The sequence below is a fragment of the Astyanax mexicanus genome, chromosome 2 (genome assembly GCF_023375975.1).
Source record: "Astyanax mexicanus isolate ESR-SI-001 chromosome 2, AstMex3_surface, whole genome shotgun sequence".
NCBI lineage: Eukaryota > Metazoa > Chordata > Actinopteri > Characiformes > Acestrorhamphidae > Astyanax > Astyanax mexicanus.
In genome coordinates, this window is record NC_064409.1 from 57,208,323 (window position 1) to 57,232,579 (window position 24,257).

Here is a 24,257-nt window from a genome sequence, read left to right on the forward strand (position 1 = left end):
TGCCAAGATGCATAAAAACTGTGATTAAAAACCAAGGTGATTTCATCAAATATTGATATTAGAACTCTAAAACTATGAATATTAACTTGTTTTTGTTTTCTTTTGCATTATTTGAGGTCTAAAAGCTCTGCATCTTTTTTGTTATTTCAGCCATTTCTATAAATGCTATAAATTACAATAATTTTGTTTGAAATTTTGGAGAAATGTTAATTTTTTCCAGAGCTGTATGCTCATTTGATGTTTGCTGAACTATCCCTTTAAGTGCAGGTGGATGTAGATCTAGAAAAAAATCTTCTCTGGACAGTAAAGACAGTTGCTCCAAAAAAAAAGCAGGATGATTTTGGAGGAAACAAGAATGAGCAGGTGTCCCAACATTTTTGTCTACGTAGTTTAATCTGTGCTTGCATTAAAAACATACTTATGACAAAAGATGCCATGTAAAACCAATCTCCCTGTTAAAATGTGTTTGTATTCCATCTGCAGTCATGCTTGTGGGCCCCCCTGGTGCCTGTGGTTCTGAACTGCAGTCTCCAGGGTCTGCTGAGCAGTGAACGTGATTGGAAGATGCTTAATGCCTAATTCTACAAAGTCATTCGTTGGCTTAATTTGTGGGAAAAAACAGGTATGCAAATTAACGTTGTCTTTACTAACCAACGTCTAACTAACGACCTCATTTCGGAGCGCTTATCTGTGGTGTCATATTGAGGAGCTCACATATAGGTCTGTCTTAATTAGCATTATTTTGTCTTACAGACACTTACACACTAGGGTTCAGTGAACAGTGAAATAACTATTTGTGACAATCAAATGGTGAATGAGGCAGATACACTCACTCGGGCAAGGTTAATGACTATTCCTTTGTACTCGTAGAGTAAGCTAGAGCTTATGAATGACACTTGTGTCATTGTGCTGCAGTATATCATGTAGGTCTTTTACAAGGATAAAATAGAGAGAGAGAGAGAGAGAGAGAGAGAGAGAGAGTAATGTATCCTCTACCCACTTCTCCCTTCCGGAACTGTGCATCAATCCCAATACAGACACACATACACATACACCCACAAAATGCACATACTTACAAGCACACACATACCCCAGTAGCACAGACTTGCCATTGTGACCATAGGAGGAGAGATGGGGAGTGAGTGATTGATTCGTGGACTGAATAGGTTTTTTTTTTTCACACTGCATTGAAATTCAGTCATTGAATCTGCTTTCTCTCAAGCAGGGGCTTTTGCAGAGCAGAAGTCCTTCTCGTGCATGTGTTGTTTTATTAAATATGATCATATCTAGGACTGGGTGATATGAGAAAAATAGAGAATTTTTTAAAATGACAATACACAATTCTTATCGTCATAATTTGACCCACAAACAAAACACAGATTGTGTCAGATACGAGAAAAATTCTAATTAAATACTACAGCTATTTAAACAGTGATGTTTGTTATAAATGTGCTGTATGTCATAAAGTTTAGCAGCAATAATGACATTTTCTGTAAGACATTCTTTAAGCACTGATGATATTCTCAAAATATATAATTTATCACAGTAACATATTTATCATGATATGATAAATATGACAATATTGTCAAATAGCCCTAATATAGTCCCATTAGGTGGCTATTCTCTAGACTCTTTTATATGATTAGAATAAAAAAACATGAAATAATTTTAGAGATGATTTCAGTACAGTTCAATACAATCTGTAATGAGATCAAAACTTGTGTGAAAAACTGCCACTATGTTTGAGAGATTGCTTGTTCGAATCCCGGCCTTGTCGCTTGCCATTAGCTGCCGGAGCCCTAAGAGTGCACAACTGGCCTTGCTCTGTCTGGGTGGGTAGATGGCACTCTCTCCCCACATCACTCCAAAGGGTGATGTCACTCAGCACAAGACGTCTGTGAGCTGATATATCAGAACCAAGTCGCTGTTCTTTCCTCCGAGCGCGCTGTGATACTACTTAGCAGTGCTGCATCAGCAGCAGTTCAAAAAGAGGCAGTTGCTGACTTTACATATATCGGAGGAGGCATGTGCTAGTCTGTACCCTCCTGGTGTTGTGGCATCACTTGTGATGGCGTATATACAGCTGACCTGCAGCCAAACGGATGGGACAACTAGCTTAGCTAAATTTAAAAGTAAAAACTGCTCGTTTTTTCTATTGTGCATTGCACAGTTTCACTGCTTTACATAGAGTGCCCAGTTTACATAGAGTAGATAGAGTAGCAGAAAATATATTGATACTGTCTTAGGCACTAAAGCACAGAGGCCATGTGGTTAGACAAAATACAGAACAAGGGAGGGTAAACTAGGGGGAAAACTTACAGCTTTTCCACAGCCCCAGTCAACCCTTCTGTTTTTCTGGTTGGACATCTGTTAGCTTTAATCCTTTTGTTGTATTGCTCAAGTATTATGTGAGAATCAGTATTTCTTGCTCCTGGACTCCCCCCTGCTGTCGGGGGAGCTCACCAGATACAGAACCAACACTAAAGGTGAAAGAAGCATGTGGACTGAGGCAGATGACTCTTACTTCACCCAGTAACTGCACTATGTAACTTTGGCAAAGCTAGAGATGCTGTTCTTCTATTACTAGTCAGTGGAGCATCACAATGATATGTTATTTTAATAGGATAAAATGCTACATAACAACAGAATATTGTTAATTCAAGTAATATAGATTCAGTCTAATTCATGCACTTGGTTATAAATTAATAAACTTGCACTTGTCTTCATTTTGTGGTCCAAATTTAATATTGCTGTATATTCAGTCCTGTTGGCAAATGTAACAAACTAATCTTAACTACAATTACCTGCAAATGGTTTTATTTAAATGAAAATCTTAATATAATCTCAATATAGTCTATAATAAGTGAGCTAGGTTATGTTTAATGTACTGTAGTCTTAATGTATTTGTATCAAAACAGAACGTGGGTGTATTACAGTGTATGCACGCTGTAATAACTGTACCCTGACACAAGATTGATTACGCTGATTTATTTTTAGTTTCTACTGATAAAGAGACTAAGCTTAATGAGGATGATTAATATGAGGATGTCAACTGTGTGAATATCAGCTTTGTAAAAGCTCTTTATTTTGCATTCCTTATTCCACAAACAGGCCTTTCTCTATGACCAATCAAATTCCTGAAAGTCCATTGACGTGTAGGCCTGACCACAGACAGGACAAACGTCATCTTCTACCTACAGTAATGTGCAGCAGTGCACGTTTTGAGCGCTGCTATTTTTTCATTAGCAGGTACAGTGCTGAGAGAGTTTGATTTGGCAGTGAAACAGGGCGAATACATCTCAGTGTAAACTTACAGTCACCATTGCACCATTGCTGTCTGTTGCCTCATGCAAAACTAAGCTGACCAGCATTCAACAGTAACTATTATGGTCACATGGACAGTTGGATTACTTTTGCAAACCTTTGTTTCATGCACTACAGTATGGATTTACCTTTAAAATGATAGTAATGATAGTAAAAACATTACTGTGCAAAACAAAAGCCTCATGTTAACCATGTTCATAATTGGTATCGGCTTCTCTGGGCTTGGAAGCATCTGGAATTGACCATCAAATAGTGGAAATGTGTATATTGTGTCCAGTCTAATAAGTATTCAAGATTTTGTTTAAAGGTCTCATTCCATTGTTTTTTTTCATTCATTTTTAAATGTCTAGTTACATTACATTACACTACATTACATTACATTTGGCAGACGCTTTTGTCCAAAGCGACTTACAATAGTGAAGTACAAAAAATAATAGAAGTTTAAGGTAAAAACATCTTAAGAAAGGTCTAAAGAAGGTCAAAGGGAAATAATGGGATAAAGGAGTGAAGGAGGGGAAGAAGGAAAGTTGGTGTGTTAGAAGTGTTAAGAGAGTAATTGTGGTCTCTAGAATGAATGAATGCAATGTGAGCTGTTTTTTGTGAAAAAAAAAGGGTTCCGGTGATCCGGTATAACACTGCTTAATCAGGTTGAGGAGTGGGGGTGGGGGTAGGATTTTGGCTCGTGCTCATGAATATTCATACATGCAATCAGCACTGCGAGGCAGTGAAACAAACATCAGTTTACAGAAATGTTTTAAAATAAAGACATTGTTACACTGATAACAGTATTTGCAATGCCGTATGTTACTTTACAACATGTATAATGCCCTGCTAGGTGCAGTTCAGCCACTGACTGAGTCTAAGAGTCTCCGTAAAACACAAAATCCACCGGAGATCCTATGTAAACTTGGGATTGGCTGAGCCGCAGCAGAGCCGCCCAGGCAGTTGTAACAAAATCCAGGGTGGATTTTTACTTTTAACTAGTGTAAATAGAACTTTTCTAAAAATACACCTACCTATCTCAATTGTACTTTGCTGGTGGTGTTCGTTCCATAGACATATCTAACCATTTGTTCCTTAGCTCTGAATTATTGGGCAAAGCATATAACACTGGTGTGTTATTTGCACAAATAACACAGGAATGAACGGCCAAATTGACGTTCCTGGTTGCGTAGCTTGAGCTCTGCCAGTGGGCCAAGGTGGGCAAAGCCATGAATAATAATTCCCAAGTTGACATAGACATGGTACTTTCCCTGATCGTCTCGTTTTTCTAAACATTTTATTTTACTAGCTACTGCAGACAATGGAGGTTAAGGAAGAGTTTCATGTGCAGTATGCATATATATGCAACTCAGAAAGAGAAGGACCTATTGCATTTACCAAAAATACAAGAAAAAGTGGATTTTAGCAGAAGGACACATTTGAGAAAAATAGAGCTCTGAACCAAAGACCATCCACATTGTTATCAGCAATAAGACCAAAGACCAAGGTCTGTCATGGTATGGAGTTGTGTTAGTGCATTTCTTTGATGGTAGCTTTAATGTAGAAAAGTACCTTGAGCAACATATGCTGCCTTCAAGATGACATATTTACCAAGAACATCCATACCAAAGGTATTAACATCTTTAGCACTTTTTATGACAATATTGCCATTATACATTTAAGTAATATGTAAATAGTTAAATTTTATGATATTGAATGTATATTTAATGCTTAAAAGAATACAAAAAAAAGTCTAGCAAATAATTCTGACGTATGGAAACTACCCAGCAGGCATCATACCCAACGCAGGCCCAGTCAAATCTCAGAGCCATTCATTTCAGACTGACGTCTGAGCAACAGAACACTATGCTCTGGTATGAACCTGGGTGGCCTAGGATGCAGGGAAATTGGATAATTATGTTGAACTTTTTGTATATCCATAATTATGTGACCATATAAAGATTACATATAAAGGATGTATGTATTTCAAATACAGTTATTACTGTGACATTTATTGTGTTTTTGAAGTTGTTATTTGCAGGGGGTTTACCTATCCAAAAAGGTCAGGAATCGCTCAGATTTTAATAGCAGCTCCCTGATGTCTGCAACTTATAAACAAGATCTATGTATATATTTGATGTATAAATAATATGTGACATTGGTTGAGGCAGACAATGTCCAAATGCTGGTGTACAAGCATATTTACAACCCTCTTATAGTGCCTCAGAATGAATGACATTAGCTGCGTCCAAAATTGTGCCCTATCTTATATTTGTGAACGCCCAGATCACTGTATCACTATATCACAGATCATTGTATATGTCATATTGGGGACGAAATACAGACACTCGCAAGTACAGATAAAATGGATGTTTATTACAGGCTTAGTCGTACAGTCGTACTTAGTCGATGGTACAGGGGTAGTCGTAAACAGAAACAGCACCGGAAAACAGTAGCCACGTAGACAAGACCATACCATAAACGGGAGACAGTCCAGAGTTCATACACGAGAAAGCCAGCATCAGAGATAATCCAAAAATCGAAAACGTTAAACAGTCCAGGTCAAACAAAGTAAATCCACAATCAGAGGTACAGGCAAAAATCGGCGTCGAAGAAACAAAAAGCAAGGTCATACACGAGAAAAACAATCACAGAGAAAATAACGCTTTGTAAATTGGATAAACCAAACAATACGCAACACAGGTGTGTGTGTGGAGTGTCCTTATATACTGCAGGTAATCAGTATTCGGGGCTTCCTGGAGGAAGCAGGTGAGGTGTCACATGATCGGGTGTGTGTGTGATGTCAGCGGGTGGTGCGTTCTGGGTAGTGTGGTTGTCTAACTGAAAACCTCCGTTAGAGCTGTGTGTGTGAGAAACAGAAGCGCATACAGCGCGTGACGTGACAGTATAGATCTCTATTTTAGGAACAATTTTAGATGCTGTGTGCGCATGAGCTTAAAGGAATGCGAAAGCAGATTGTGTTGAATAAAAAATTTGAATGTTATTTTTTCCAAAAGAAGCTCTATGTGAGTCTTCAAACCAAACACAGCCAAGAATTATTGGTATTCCATGTCCAATATGTAGTACATAGTTTGTTTAAATCATATCAGGTTTTTTCTGCCCTTACACTCACTGTATGTTATGCTAAATGTGTGCAAAAATAAAATTCAAAATTATTTAATTTATGAGGAGAACACTTTACTTTGAGGATTTTTTTTTTCTAGAAACCTTTTTATATCTATATAGTTAATATGGCATAGATTTGAACACAGCATCTGTATTTCTTTTTATCGTGGAATTGTTGGAAAAAAAAACTTATTTTATTGGTGATCCAGTTCTTTAATTTTACAGTAAATGCTATTACCTCCTTGGGTCTTCTTGGTGTTCATGTGAACCAGTGTGTGGTTAGTGAGCTGTAAAAGTCATTTTTGAGTGTTGATTCACATGGTTGGTTATTGCTTAATATTTACCATCAAAAGCTTGTGGGCTGGGGTCTGGGTGTGTATGAGCCAAGAGTGTTACATAACATAATTTGAGGGTTTGGGATTGACGCTTTTTACAGTTTTGTTTCATGTTTCTATGTACCAGTTTTGGTTTTGTAGAGAAGAGAAGACAACAGTGTTTGAGAGTCATTGTTTGTCCCTTTTATGTGCCAAACTCACATTATTCAACTTTGCTAAGGTAAATACAGTATTTTCTTTTAGGGCACATTTAAGAATGATTGTAATTGATGTTATGTAATGACAACTGTGTTGTCTGGATGCTTTATGGAATTTTTTATTATTACGGGGTAGTGCCTGAAATCATCAAGAAATAACTAAAAGATGAACAGTATTTTAAAGTCTTATATTCACAAAATGTACACTTTTAAACCAGAGCTATTTGTAAGCCCTGAATTGGTGATAAACTACTCTTTTCAATGACATTTTGATTTGTCAATAACTCATTATGTCATAGATAATCCTTTATGAACATATCACGTTGGAAAAGTGCCTGTTTGTCAAGCTCAGCGTTCATCTAATTTCAAAGAAATCATCCCTGTGTGGATGTACTGAATAAGCCTCTTACCTCATCAATCATGTGACGGGAATGAGCGTTAAGACCAGGCGCTCTCAGATACAGTTTACTACAGAGCTCTCTCTCTCTCTCTCTCTCTCTCTCTCTCTCTCTCTTACCCTCTCTCTCTCTCACACTCTCTACATGAAAGCACACATGCACAAACACATGCCTCTGTCTGACTCACTGTTTGTATGGAACCTACTCTGGAAGTGTGTGAGTGGATAAGGTGGTGATACAGCGAGGGCGGTGATTAGATTAGGCATTACAGTAAAAGCTCCATTTTTTAAATATCTCAGTTAAGGGTGTGCCAAATCATATCTTATGCACTAATACAATTTAATATTCATTTTAGTGCAGTAGTGTATTCTTGAAATTATGTTTTGAATTCCATGTTTTGATATATCGCCAAGAGTATCGTTATCGCGAAAATACCATGAAATATTGTGATATTATTTTAGGGCCATATCGCCCACCCCTATTGACAAATTCACCTGGTTGGCTACTGCTGTCATATTGTCATGAAGTAGCCATTGCATACAGTCTAGTTGCTAGATGTGTGTGTGATTGTTACATAACAGTTTAGAGTTCTGCTGGATCTTTCTGAAGGTTATATCTGTTGTCAAATCATGGGTTTTAATAAGCTGTTATGAGCACTTTATTGGTTTTCCAAAGTATGTTGACCTTCATCTTGACCTACAGCTATTCCTACAGCTATTCCAACAGCCCTGTAGTATTTTTATTGTTATATTGTTTTTTAAAGCTTGTCTAACCTGTTTTGTTTTTGTGAGCAGTACATGAAGAGGTCAGCTGGGACAACATTACATCTGTATAGCCATTCTACTGTGAATTATGGCCACCACAAGTGTGTTGTATTTGAGTGAAATGAGGCTGTATTTGCACATTTTCTACTTCTTTTACAACCCACAGAAAGATTATTATTCCCATAGAATGGCACAGAGTTGACATTCTTTATTCATGGCTTTATTTAATATTGCATGAATTGTCATTTATACAGATGCTATCTCACAAACATCAGGGAAGGCTTTCAGTCGATACCCTAGGAAATTGCTGTAAATATTTTATAGGTTCATTTTGTAGGAATCAGTGCGGTGTTGTGGTACTGCGACACTTTTTATTTTTTTAATTTGGCTTGTGACGTGAGTGATAGGAAGATTACAAGTCTACAGATTTTCATCTCCGTATGTTTATGATTAAAAGTATAAACATAAAGGATAATTTGGCGTTTTTACTGAGATCAAGCATAATTTGCGTGACATTTCTACTCCAGCTAATGAAATTCACAAACATTCCATCAAACATTAACAAATTGAGTCATAATGTCATCACCTTTATTAGGCTGTGTGTTTGAGTCCATTTGAAATGCTGGCACCGACACAAGCTCGGTGGAGGGGTGTGGCACAGCATAGTGCCTGTTCCATCTGGTGCACTTGGCATCCGGTTGGCGCTCAAATCAGTGCCCAGCGCGACTCTGCCCACATTCTTATCAGCTATCACACAGCCCTGGCACTTCCATCAACACATCTAACGCACACTGTAAAATAAGATGATTCATTACATTAGCATGAGAGCGGGAGGAGAAGTTGCTCTTTGATCTGGGCTCAGCAACGAGAACGGCTAAACAGAGAACGGCTATACGCAATGAACATAAACAAACAATAAAAATATTGTTTACATACTGTTTCAGATGAATACCCCCCGGAAAAGCGTAAAAAGCTTACAGTATCAAATTTTACCAACAAAAGAACATCTGTATTGGGGAGAAAAGTGAGCACGCTGCGTTTGTTTTGAGCGAGTCAACACATTGCGAGGCTGCATTGTGCTGATGGGTCATCAACCATTATTACACTGCAAAACCCTGGGCAGGTGCAGAGTCAGTGACCACACGGAACCGATCCCATTAGTGTGATGGACCCCATGAGGCTCTGGTCTCGGAAAATTTAACCCTTTGTAACTTAGGGCCTGCTTTTCTGAGACTACAAAGCATTTACACTGTAGCAGATCTATCTTTCCTAGGGATTTATGCATTAGTTCACTTGGCCTCCCCCATCAAAACAGCATCATCTGCATCATCTACAAATGTAAAAGAGCCTTAAACATTCAGATGCTCCACTTAATTCCTTCTAGAAACCATCTTGTGTTTTTTAACATACATGCACATGCTAGTCAAGCAAATTTTACCTTTAAATTTGGCCCAGTGCTCTCCTATAGCGCTTCCTTTTTAGGCACAAATAAAAAAAAACTTGTACAGAATAGTGATCCATTATATTGTGCACTAATATTCACAACTAAACATTAGTAGGACAACGAAAAAGAAGAACGAAAACAAAATCGGGCATTCTTAATCATACATACATTTCCAAAGATTGCCATTTTCAACATCCTGTAAAGTGACAGCATTGGTGTATAATAATGTGATTGTTCAACATGTATGGAGGCTTACCAAAGACTCAAAATATTAAATTCAGTTTTTTTGTGTAAATGAAAGTGGTCTGTTGATCCATGCAAAGTAAACTTGATTTTGCATCATATTTGTAAGCCAGCAGCTAAACATACAAGGTTTATGAGATTCGTATAGTAACAATTTTCTAAATCTTGCTAAAAGGGAGGCAAAATAAAAAAAATTGGAGTGGTTAGAAGATAATTGCAGAAGAACATTAACAGTCCCCAAAATGTTAAACAGCAGGTATACCGACACACCAATTACAGATCTTACCGACAGTATGTGTGGAAAAATATTTGAAAGCTTGGCTTTGCTTAAGTGAACTCTTTTGAATTAAGTGGACTCAATTGGATTTTGAATTGAATAAAAAAACAAAAACGTACACAAGAATCTTAATTATGAACACGTTTTTGGGAAGAGTGGTCACTATTCTAAATTGAAATATGATAGTATAATTGAGAAATAAAAAAAGTCTATGTCAACTGTAGAACTAACTGGGAATGATTAACACTGGGTTCTTACAAAATCTCTTTAAAATATTGGAATAGCACAGCGTGTTTTTACGCATAAAATACCTGGTTCTAGACAAACCTCTTGCTTTAGTACAGTTAAACATGAAACACATACTTGAAAATGTTTTGTGCTCTTTAAATTAGCTCATATTGTTAAAAGGAGCATGAATATAACACCAGGACAAACTGTACTTATTCCACCATACTCTATTATCCAGTCAAGTAACCTGCGAGAGAAAGAGGAGTTACTTATTTAATGCATGAAGCACACACTCAGACTGGCTTACTGCATTTTGGCAGGTAAATTGTTTTGAACTGAGAACTCATTATAGCTCTGGCTTTTCCTTATTATAAGATTATTTCCTTTGGGACATGGAACATTAAAAAGACTTCCTCTGAGACTTATGCTGTTTAGATGTCCATCAGCGCAAACCATTTATCTGGCCTCTATTGTAAAATTAGTCATGTTTAAATTTGATGTGCCAAACCCTCTGTTGGCCTGTTTGCTGGTATGCCCCTAAGTTTTACTTGGTAATTCTAATTAAATTAGTTTTAAATAAACAAATAGTTATGCTTCAGTATTACTAGATACATATGCGTCATGCCCCTGAATAATGGTAAATAATAACCTCTCTCTGTTATATCTAATTTAGCTAATAAAGGAGCAGCCTAAGTCTGAAAACAGAGGACATGCTAATGATGCTAATGCTAATGCTAATGAGCCTTGTCTAAGCTTGACTCTTTCTTTCTCAATGACTCAGTCAGTCAGGTGACTATATGAATCCACCATCTTGCTGTGATTTACTGTTTATTGTGTGAGAGTTAGCCAACATGCTAAATGCTAAGTTAGCTAATAATATGGAAGAAGCTGGCACATATATCAGCCATTGTTTTATAGAAAGTGTGAAAGTATCAAGTTATCAAATGTAATTTTTCTTTGTGTGGGTTTTACTGTCCATGATTGTCAAGTTAACAAATATCAGTGTGCTGTAACTGAACTGATCTACTCATTTAAATGTAGTGAAATAATGTTTTTAGCATCACTTACCATGCTTGGTGTCAATTCACACAGCTTACTACCTCTTCACAAACTGTCTGTTTTAAGGCTGAAGCTTTCCAGCTGGCTGAGGTAATTTAGCATTAGCATTTGTTTGTTTACTAAAAGACTGGCTACTTTACCCTGTGTAAATTTTGAGTCACATGTGATTTACTGTGGCTTTTTCTGTCCTCCTTAAGGCTTTAAATTATTGCAGTACTGGCAAAAAGTGCTGTGTGGTGAGTTGTGGTATGCCGGTTAACCAGCTTCACAAAGCTAGTCGTCCAGCATAACCACCAGAAGCAAGGAATATGCAGCACACACTATGCTGGTCAATAGCTTACCAGTATAAGGTATGAATTAACCTGGATGACCAGCTTTTTAACCACTTTTTGACCATTAAGGTAAAGCTTAGAACTTCTACTAAAAACCAGTTACCAGCAAAATCAGTAGTTCAGCAGGAATTCTTTGTAAATGTCAGTCATGAGTTTTAATCACTGTAAATAAAGCATAGAGCCCACTGTAGAAGAAAGTAGCTCAATTCCATAGAAGTGTTTAAAGCTGCTTCTGCTGTGCGTAGTTCCTTATAGTGCCAGAATTCTTTTTTCATAGAGTGAAGCTGATAGCAGATGGCTCATCAGCGGCACTTTCTACAGTTTCCTCACATGATGTGAAATCACACCCTTAAAAAGCAGCCATTCATCTCCCTGGTAGAGAGCTGCTAGACTGTTTACCATGCTGTCAGTCTAAATGGGGATTGATGTCACAGTGGTGCAGGAGTGACAGACACAGCCGTCTTCCTGCGACTCACCATTTTATGATGATACTTTTAGGCACTTTTAAGGAAGCCCAGGCTGCTTACAGCTCACCACCGTGTTGGCACAGAGATTGCTCCTATTTAATCATGTTCTTGTGATTACCAAGCACTCTGGCAAAATACATACTGGATTTTAAATTGAAAAATTTGTATATATCTTCCCTCACTCTCTCTCTCTCTCTCTCTCTCTCTTGCTATCTGAGACTGTGTTAGAATTAGCATATGCACACAGTACATGCACACACCCTCTTGATAAACGGGAGTTATTCTGTTTAACTAGCTTTAGACGACAAGTTTGTCTGACCTGTTTCTGAGCTTTACAGAGGAAATGAGAATTAGAAATTGAATGGGTTAATATTTTTCCTTACCCCATGCGTCATCTGCATTTTGGGATATAAGGTTGGAGTGGCCTATATCATGCTCTTATCAGGGCATTTTCCCACCAGCACTATTTGGTTAGAATAAATCCGATTTTGGTTCATTTGCACCTTTGGTACGGTACGCTTGTGCAGGTGTGAAAACAGTAATCGCACTCTGGGAGAGACCTACGAGAGGAGGTGGTCTCGGCCCAGTTCCAAACGAACTCGGTTTGTTTGTGGTGAGAATGTGATCCGGTCTCAGTCCGACACAACTATCAAATATACTTATTTTATTCTAGTTAAACGGCTGTTCAGGTACAGTTAATCTGATATACGGTCCAGTTAATTACCATAGCTATGAACACACGCTGCCTTTGCTGTCTGCCTATGTTAAGCTATTTACACACTAAATGTGGCATGTGCAGTGTTAACTGCTCACGGCCGTGTGACTGTATAATTGCGCAGTAAATCCCATTGAAAACACATTCGCTGTGTTCGGTGCAGCTTAACACTGCACAACTGTACATGCTGATCTGAAACACAGAACTTTCTAGCTATATTTACTTTCTTGCTTCCACGCCAGACAGTTGCAGCCAATCAGAGGAGACTTTGCGCCTGCATGGTTTGTTGGAATGCATTTTGGTGCGTTAAGGTTTGTGTCCGTGTGAAACCAAACTAAATCGAGGGGACAACACTCCAATTAAATGAACTCATCAGCTGATTTGGACCAGAGTTCTTAGAAACAGATTATGTGAGTTGCCAGTTTGACCAGGTCTCCTCTCCAGGGGTATTTTTTTGCTATAAAATATTTATGCAATTTTATCCGATTTTATTATTACAGTTATTTATTCTATCCATTCATAGAGATAGAAGCCTGGTCTTGTGTGACTGGATATTAATACCTGACGGCATTGAAAAGATGGCTGCCAAGTAAACAGTTGCCTATAAGACTCGCCTGTAGGGCTACGACTTCATCTAAGTTACATTTCTATAAAAGGGAATTGCTGGTGTCATATAATGCAATCATTTCAGCTATGTAAGGTACAACATGAATCTGTTCTGCAATGTTTTCTAAAAAATATTTAAAAAAATTGTTCAGTATTTTTCTAGAAAAGTTACAAATAACCCTCAATAGATGAATGAACCAATAATACATATGATAGCAGTGGCTATAAAAATCCAGGCAATATCACATCACCTTAAATTCAAGTCTGCTGTTACCGAGCACAGTAATCCACAAACACAAAGTAGAAGAAAAATGGGAACTGCTAGATCTCTCCGCAAATAACTTCACATGAACATCTATCACTTTCATCCCTTTAGCCCTAGAAGATCCCTTGCTGGTGTTTGATTTTAGGAAGTTTGAGAGTTGCAGTGGTTTATGTCTGAAGCAGTGAGCTCCTCTGGGAGTGCCCTTATGTAGGACAATAACTAACAACACAGGGCCTACTAAGTCACTACAGACAGGTGTGTGTGTGTGTGTGTGTGTGCTTGGGTGTGTGTGTGCAGTGACACAGATCCACTTCCTCTGGAGGTGTTCCGCTGAATACAAACCAGACCGTGTCCTTCTGTGCATAACCGTGATAAAACCACTGTAGTGGGGAGAGTCAGCAGACAGACAGTGGCCCCTTTCTGTAACCTGTCCAGTAGGGGCAGAATATTTGAGAATATTTCTTATTGCCATGTGATTACAATAGTGTTATTACTATGGTGCTAGTGCCATGTTAGTATATAGATAGAAATTTGTTAAGAAATGCAATTGTAACTGTAAATAGTTCATACCAAGTTACAGACAGGTTAAATCTGATACTATTGTAACAGGTGTCAGTGACAAGTCTATGGAAAATCTATACTCTTTTCCCTAATATTTTAAAATGTATAAAAGGTAGAATTGTGAAAAGTCATAGTCAAGTCATTTACAAGACCCACAAAACAAAGTTTGAACAAAGTTTCTTTATATAGTGCTTTTAAAGATATTGATTCTATGAAAATATTAAAATGTAGTAGAAGAAGAAGCCAGTGGATAACAATAATAATTTTGATAATTTTAATTTTAACAATAAAAAAATTAAATTGTAGTTTTGTAACTGTATTTTTTTATTAGCATCAGATTTAGGGTGCTTTCACACCTACCTTGTTTGGGTCAAACATTTAAATAATGGAGGTAGAATTACAGTATATTGGAAAAAACGTGATTGAAAGTTGTCTGTTTTGCCATTGAAACCTATGGGGATGGGTGGGGTTACACAGTTTTCTGCATCCGAACAGCAGGGGGCGCCCGACCTGTGGTGGCTTCACTTTTGAGAGACGATGCTCTGTCCAGCTATACACAGTCTATAGGTCCAAACCAAAGTAGTAGGTGTAAAGGGGGCAGTGAACCACAGTCCGGACCAAAGTACCAGAATTTTTCCCAACCAAAAGAGGTGCTTTCGGTCCGGATCTACTGAACCATGGTCCTGTTTTCCTGCAATGTGAAAACACTTTTCTAGATGGTTTGGTCTTCCAGTCAGATTACAGGAAGTTGAGGCAGCCTTTAAACAAACTAGAGGTAGATAAGTAGGTGTTGATATCCGACTCCCTTTGGCGTGCATACGTGTCACGCAGCAGTGTGAACACACACTTTTTTTTATTATATAAGCAAAAATAAAAGGAATCTGAGAATATTTTTTTACACAAACTTTGGTGCGGACTCTGATCTGGACTTCCAGGTGTGAAAACACTCTTAATGAAAACCTGCGAAGAAACCTTTTTGGTATTCGGCCTTCAGAGACATGATATTTTTTCCGGTTTTGTTGATGGCCAAAATGTTTTTGTTTTGGTGCATCTCTACTGTCTAGTCTTCTTAACCCTGATTCTCCACCACTGTCCTCTAAATCCTCCAATAAAATTCACCTCCTGACCAGTTTTCCAGCTCATGAATATTGATGTTGGGCATCAGCTGGTGTGGACAGGAGTGAGTGTTGGGGCTGTGTGAGGAGTGTGTGGGAGGGGGTTGGTGCTGCGTGTGCACATTGCACACCCAACTCAGCCCTCCCATGCTTTTACTGCACTGTCACATACATTATGGTTAAGTCAGCGAAACTGCTGTATTATAAAACATGCTTTATAATACATTACAGCACTCACACATGGACATTTGCCTGTACACTGAGTCTATATGATGGTATTACATGCTATTAATCTTGAAACGGGTTAGTTGTTGACCTCTGGTAGACCCCTTACATCTGCAGATTCAGAAGCTCTATATCACAGTAATTTAAAGTAATTTAAAGGATTGTAGAAGCACAAACAATGCATAAGGGTGCAGAGATGGATGAGAAGGTCTGGGCCGTGTAAATGAATAATGAATTAATGTGGAGATACTTGGTTTCTTGAGGTTTGTGTGCTGCAGGATTTTGCAGGCCTAAGCTGAATGTTTGTCAACAGAGCGGATAATGCTGCTCTGCAGGGTATAATGTGAAAGTAAATTGAGAGTGTTACCGCAACTCCCCTTGCCCTTCTTTAGCCTGTCTGACGGCTTCCTGCATGTGGCTTGTGGGCGTGAGAGTAGAGAGTGTCTGATATATCTGACTGTTAGCTCAGCCCAACCTATGTACACACATCTAAAGCCTTTGTGTGAATTGTGTGAAACATTAAGAGTTAAGAGTTCTAAATGTTTTATTTATTTATTTGTTTGTTTATTGCTGAAATTGGACAAATAATTCAACACTACATATTTAAAAACTTTAAATAATGCTGAAGAATTCTGCCTGGACCTGTGGGATATAGAGCTTTGGAAAAAATTAAGAGACCACTTCATTTTCTGAATCATTTTCTCTGATTTAGCTGTTTATAGGTATATGTTTGAGTAAAATGAACATTGTTGTTTTATTCTATAAACTATGGACAACATTTCTCCCAAATTCCAAAAAATTGTTTTGTCATTTAGAGCATTTATTTGTAGAAAAAGAGAAATGGCTGAAATAACAAAAAGATGCAGAGCTTTCAATTAATTAGATCTCAAATAATGCAAAGAAGTTTTAAGAGTTCAGAAATCACTATTTGGTGGAATAACCATGGTTTTTAATCACAGTTTTCATGCATCTTGGCATGTTCTCCTCCACCAGTCTTACACACTGCTTTTGGATAACTTTATGCCACTCCTGGTGCAAAAATTCCGTCCATGATTATTCCATCCATCTCTTCATTATATTCGAGAGGTTTTCAATTTGGTAAAATGAAAGAAACTCATAATTTTAAGTGGTTTCTCATTTTTTTCCAGAGCTGTATGTATGGGTGTATGGATGTAATTTCTGCCAAAGTTGCTTCAGAGTCTGTATGCATGGACAGTTTCATGCAGACACAGCAGGCCATGATCATTAGCATTACCACATGGCAATTATATCTTTGACATATTCTCAGTACATACATGACACCTTCCCTTCCCATGCTTTTCCCAGTATCATGCAGAGCTCTAGTGTTTAAAATGGGTTCTATTGTAGGACTTTGGAAGCTGTCTTGATCATAATTTCAGAACAAAAACAGCACCCAGTATCGTATGTCTGTGGTTCGTGTCTTTTATTTTACTGCATGATCATACATTATTAAATATAAGTCAGAGAGGTAGAGGACTAGTGTTTCAGTGATCAATAAATGCAGTGAATGGCAGCAGTCTGAACATTTTTATTTACGGATTCACCCTCTTTAGAAGTCTACAGATAAGAAAAAGGGGATTATCTATATAATAAATAATATAAGTGGTCCAGTATTGGTCCTCTTGATCTTTATATATACAAAGGATATATATTCCTCTGCATATGAAGTACAGAAGCTGCTTGAGGTGCATGTGGTTATTCCATTAATTACCATGCTCCTTGATTACAGGAAGGATCTGAATTACTATTAGAGGAACTTAAACCTGAACTGCCGCACTGTGTTAACGGCATACCGAGGCATACTGTAATGCATGCATGGGTGACTGAGCACTTTGTATGGCACTTACTCAACGTACCACACACACTTCCACTGGACTGCTCCTGTACATCTCTAGGGCTTATGTAGACCTGCTGGCAGGATCTACATAATGTTAGGATGCCGTCACCGGGAATGTTAATGTTACACACATTACAATGCCTCTGAGTGTGGGATCCTCTTCAAGAGAACTGTGTGTGTGTGTGTGTGTGTGTGTGATTGTGTGGATTTGTACATGTACACAAGAACACCTGTGAAAAGGAAAGAATAAATTATGCAGAGTGAAGGCATGAACACACAAGTGGAAATCTACAAATGGCAAAACACGTTCACATAACAGGAAACAAATATAAATATTTTTATTATTGTTTTTAATTATTAATTTGTGATGTGTTCTTATTACTTAATAATAATACACTGCCCATCTGAATGTATTTGTTACTATCACAAATCAATACGAATCAAATAAAAATTGATTTTTTTTTATCAAAATGGTGTATACTAATGCATTATCATAGTTTGTGTGGGGTCTGATAGTGAGAGTCACTGGCATTACCAGTTGAGAGCACAGTTAAGTTTGGAGGACCTGTCTCTACTATCCAGGGAAGTTATTTACTATATTTTAGAGCATTGTTGTGAGGATTAGATTGCATTCAGAGGGTTGATAAGGTCAGGATGTTGGATGACCAACACCCCGCCTCATCCTCAACTCACCAACTCACAATTAGACTCAGAAAGATCTCAAATGGCTGTGAGATAAACAAGTGTAAACTTTTCTGTATTCATAACATCCTTCTTCAGTGCATAAACACCAAACACAATATGGTGAATATCACAATATCACCTGGTTGATCTGTAACAGGTCAAATGACCAAATCACTCCGAGAAGTCCTAATAAATACAGTGTCTGAAGTCATATAAAATCCTAAGATTTACATTTATCAGACAGACAGATACCAGAAAAAATAAAAATAAACCCACCGTTCCTCACGCAGGATCGAACCCTGGTTGTCAGGGTCGAGGTCCAATATACTACCACTGCCACAGCTAGTGAATTGGGACGCGGCCGTGAAAAAAGTATCGTAATAAGGAGCCTGAGAACAAGCGGGAATAAAGTCATGCTGCGCAAGGGGAGGAATGTGCACAAAAGCTGGCCAGAGAGGCATTTTATTTATTTTATTTTTTTTTATTACAGTTTAGACAACCTCTCGGGACAGATGTTTCAAAGGCTTTAACTTTTTTTTTTAAGCCTTAATGCAAGGGCTGCCTATTGCCGACCCTGCATTAAGGCTTAAGAATTACAGGCCTTTTGTAGTATTTTATCAGGTTTTTAAATTATTTTTATGTTTAATACCCTTTATTTAAGTTGCTATGACTTATTTTGGTGTGAATTGTGTTGTTGTTTTTGAAAACCCATGTGAAGGATACAAGATACACCTTGAAACTATGAAACTATATTTTGAATTAAGCTGATGCATTTTAGAAAGAAAAAGGAAACAATTTGCATGCGTTAGAATAATTTTGAATAAAACCTGCTGACGTCGACTTACACTGAAAATGAATAAGAAAGTTTTTTCATCCTCCTGTATAGTTGCCATTTTGGATATATAGGTTTTTGTTCGACAACAACAGTATGAAGTAGTGTTTATGGCCTACACATCTATAAAACAATAGTTTGGACAGGATTTCTTCATCTAGTTGTGAATTTAAATTTACAATAATACATGTAAAAATGATTTTGCCATTAAATGTCCCAGATTCGCTTTTCATTACTGTCTTACAGGCCGTGCAGGCAGACACTGGTACATATTGCTATTGCTTATCATACTGTATCTCTCTTTATGCTCTTCGTTCCGCTTTAGTGTGATAGCACATTTTTCCACCACTGCCAGACACCTCACATTCTGGAAATAAACCTCTTCACTTCAGAATGGAATAATGAAGGTTGCAGTGTTTTAATTTTAGCTGTGGAAATGTTGGTCATCAGCGAGAAAATAGGCAGATGTGATGAATGGGTGCCTGACGCTCTCCTGTCGGCCGTGTAGAAGATGACGCTGGTTTTCTGTTGACATTCTGGGGTGGTGTGGAAGAGCCCTGGGTTTCATATCCTGTGGAAAGTGACAGTGGGCAGTGAGCTCCTGAGAGGTGAGATGAGCGAGAGGCTGGACCTGGTGGTGTGTGGGAGGGTTCACTTGAGCTCTCTCTTCTCTCTGTGTTGTCTGTGTTGTTAATCTTGGGAGCTACAGTCCTGTTTGTGCACAGATCACTAGAACTTTGATGGCAAACAACAATCTTTTGCAAGCACTTGTGTGTATAGGTTTGTCTTTCTGTGTAAAGACTTTAAAGATTTGCTCTAGTTATTTAGCATTTCGGTTGTTTATTTACATTTTGTAAGTATTGTAGTACTATGTAAAATCCACTTTATGTACATTAAATTAGGCAGATAAAATCATTTTATTGTCAAATCACTTTAACTAGTAATTGTCTGTCTACAGTGACACAATAACCAGGAATATGACATAGAAGGCATTACCACCAACAGTGGACAGTGCAGTGGCTGATTGTAACCGGAGGCTTCTGGCTAGAGTGACTGGCCGAAATTTTATTCACATTTAATACAGGAGCCTTACATCCTGCAGATCAGAGCATCATTCACACACATATTAAAAGTCATGGGACACAATAGTTCCTGCACAATGTCATGTGGCATGTCAGTGTACACAACAAAATACGAAATACAGTATATACAGGCATGTTAAAAAAATATAATAATTACTGTATTTTTTATCTCCCAAAAATCGTCATGCGCCTTGTAATCCGGTGTGCTTTATGTATGAGTTTTACCAGTGAGATAGTGAGGAGCTGCAAAGCCCCTCCACTGAAGTGCAGCGTTATACAGAAGTTTCAGTTCAGTTCTTCAGCACCGAGGCTGGAGCAGTATTAGCGTTAGCTGCTTACCATGCTAAGCGCTAGCTCTGTCATCGTTCAGAAGTGAGTGGCCTGTAGCCTGCTGTTGAATTGGCCTGTAGCCTGCTGCTAACCCTGGCTAGCACTGCTGGAGCAGCATTAGCATTAGCCGCGAAACGCGGTAAGTGCTAGCTCTTTTGCCGCTCAGAGTAAGTATATCGGACTGTTGTTTGCGTGGTTACTATGTGAAAACAAGTTACGTGGGACAAACTGCTAGCTAATATCACCCTGGCTTTCCAGAACACTGCACTCAGCCATAGTAAAAATCTGGGAATCAAAGCTTACTGTAAATAAACTGAAGCGCTTTACTCACCCAAATAGAGTGTTCTCAGGAGAGAAATCTGTGTAGATTAACAATTATCAACATTAACATTTTTTTTTTTTAAGAATTACAGTGTTGTCCTTTCTGCAGGCATGTAACAATATTAGACGTTATAAATGACATAACATTTTTGTCATCTGACATCATGACCATCATTTGCTGAATTTAAAGGAAAACATGGCGACACCCTTGTTTCTTACTAGTGTCGCATAATGTTCCTTATAATTTGTGCACCTTATGTTATGTTTTATGGCAGATTTCTTCATAACAAGCAAAAAAAAAGACTTCAAGTAGTTTGTCTCAGTAGCTAGCTAGCTAGCTAATTTTCCGGTTCCACCTTAAATGGTGCAACAGACGACAGAGGCTGCAGCATTTAAGACGGAACAGAAAAATAAAATAAAAGCTAATCAAAGCTAATTTCATCTCCCTATCAAAGACGAATTGAGCAATGGACAATAAAAATTAAATTCAGGGATAAAAGGGGATTGGGCCTTATTCTCACATAAAGCTGCTTTAAAGAAAAAAAAAAACTTGCAGCGTGCAAATGCATAAACCACATGTTGACATTACAAAAGCAGTCATGCCCTATGTGTTGCATGCAAACAAACTAAAAAATACAACTCAGTTACATTTTTGATTTCATACTGTTTTTTTTCCCCATGCCGTCTCTTTGGCTCACCACAAACATTACACTTTGCTGCTCTCCTGGACAAAAAGCTGATCTAGTAGATGCACATAAAATTCTAATTGAGCCCATCCATAATAATAATGGCTGGATGTGCTATACAGTATAACAGATAAATCCTGTCTTAAGTGGCTTGTCAGTGTTGTGAGTCCTGCAGTGGAACAGCAGGCAGCAGACTGAAATGCATGGCATGCATGTGAGCGCTGTGTATAGTTGAGCTGTGAATTATGCATGGCACTGAGGGATATTTTGGTCAGATCTTCGCAGGGCTGTGACACTGGCATGAAGACAGCTGGAAAATGCTAGCTACTGTGTGTACACTGCTTTAGGTTTGCATGTGAAGCTGATTTGGGCCCAGTTTTGTGTGTGCCATATTGTATCATACACTATAATATGCAGTGATATTCTAGAAAGCAGTCTATTTTGTATTTGTTTCTAGTGAATTCTACATAATGTTTCTAACAGTTATATTTTTACTAATTAAACTACATTTTGCTGTAGTATATTTTGGAAATTAATGATTAATTTATAATCACCAATAATATCATTTTTGCAAAATACCCTGAAATAGCTAGACATTATATTAGTTGACCCTCCCTAGGCCCATTTTATTTTAGTGTTAGGATTGCACTGGTTAACTACTAGAAAGAGAGATTAGTGGGATGCTTGCTCAACCAGAAAAATACCTAGATGCTCAGAAGCTTTCCAGAAACTGAGCTCACTTTCATATATGTTCAGTGTGAGTGGGTGTGTCCAGGTAGTTAAATACAAACTGACTCATTTTCCATTTGTTCTTTAAACTACTTTAGATCTTTTTCCTCCCTTATTTTCATTCTCACAACTTTTCTTACAAGCTTTATTGTTTGGGTTTTTATATATTTAAAATACACTTTATATAGACAACCATGTTGGGACACCTTCTCATTCATTATTTCTTCCAAAATCAACAATATTAAACCAATTAATTAAAGTTAATTTCTGTTCAAATAAGGTTTTTTTGCTGTAGAATTGGAGAATTGGAGTGAGAATCTGATTGAATTCCACCACAAGAGTATTAGTGAAGACGGGATGTTGGATGATCACTGTACCACCTCATCTTCAACTCCCAAATCATCCCAAAAGTATTCCAGCTTCATTCCAGAATTTCACTGTGGAATAGTTTAATATTAGTTATATCACAAATAAATATATCTCATGCCTGGCATTAGGCATGGTGCCAATAGAGTAGGTTCATGTTTATCTGTTCCAAAGAGTCCTATTCTATTGGCAGTACATTTGCACTTCTTTGTTAGCAATGGGTGAAACTTAAAGTTGCTTTTCCACAGTGGAGCTGTGTTCTCTGAAATGATCTTGATGAGCTCCATCCAACATACGGATAAACCCTTTTTAATATCCTTGATTTCAGAAGAAGCAATAAATGAGCAGGTGTCACTTTTATCTAGTTAGTCAATGTAAATATTCGTTATCTATTTAAAGGTTTATCATTGTAACACCTTTATTTTTAAAAGTGTACCTGATGGTGAATCACTGTCCACTGAAATTTAAACTTCAGTCTTAGCAGATAATAATAATATGCTTCTGGAACTTCATCCATGCATACCCGTAGCACTTTGTTCCACAGATAAATTGTATTGTATGCTTGAGCAGATCTTTGCTTTCTCCACATTTTCCTCATTCCATTAATCATGTATAGCTTGGAACAACACTGCAAACTTTTAATAGACTTTTAAACAAACTGCAACCCGGCTTTTCTCTGATTGCAGATTTACCTGCAGCAAAAAAACCTCTGAGGTATTGCTGGTCTTTTATTTTGTTTATGACAGGCTTTAAAACATCTACACTTGAATGTATAAATATCTATATATATATATATATATATATATATATATATCTATATATCTATATATATATATATATCTATATATATATATATATATATATATATATATATATATATATATATCTTTTTATATTGTGTTAATGATTTGTTTAGAGATCTTTCCTTATTACAGAAATAGCCTCTCATTTAGACCATAAAGAAGTTGTTAACCATATGTAAGGATATTTTGTTCTGTCTGTAATGCACACAGAATAATTATATTGACATTTTTATTTCACAAACCATCCCTAAACATTTAATAATAAATTTGCGAAATGTCAGTAATGTTTTTTATTCCAGTGCATTGGGTGGAGCTAAGCTACTATTTCAATGTCTTGTAAACTTTTTAACTGGCTGGTTGATTATCTTTTCTGATAGACAGCATGGTTTAATTATTGTTATGTGCAACAAATCTTTTAAGAAAAGAACACAATACATTATGTCCATTGTAATGTACTCACATTATGAAAGGGTTAATATTTAATGGAGCTCTACAGTCATGTGAACAAATTTGGAGCATCCCATGAAAACCTGTGTATGTTTAAACACATAAAACTGTATTCAGGTGACTGTATGTGCAGTCATCCATATTTTTTCTTCACATAGTTGATGTTTTATGTCATAGTGACCTTTGGAGATGACTAAGGAAGGCCCAGGCTGATATGTCAGGCTTTGAAGTCTAACACCAGCTGCTCTACATAACAAGGAATTTCTTATCCGTTTACAAAACTGTCTGATCAGTGAAATCTGGTGTTGACATTTGAAGCCGCAGTGTCCATATCAGCTGTATTCTTTTCATGTATAAGTTTCTCGTTTCTTGTTCGTCTCCCAGGCCTAAATACAGGCTTACATCACAGTGCAGTGTCAGACACACTCTGCCTTTGGAGATTGTAGTGACCCTGAA

General features: G+C 37.4%; 1 protein-coding gene across 1 annotated transcript in view; it reads left to right on the forward strand.

Moving 5' to 3' along the window:
• Positions 1-24,257, forward strand: part of otud7a (OTU deubiquitinase 7A) — a 123,682-nt gene that overhangs the window by 30,440 nt on the left and 68,985 nt on the right. The window lies entirely within an intron of this gene.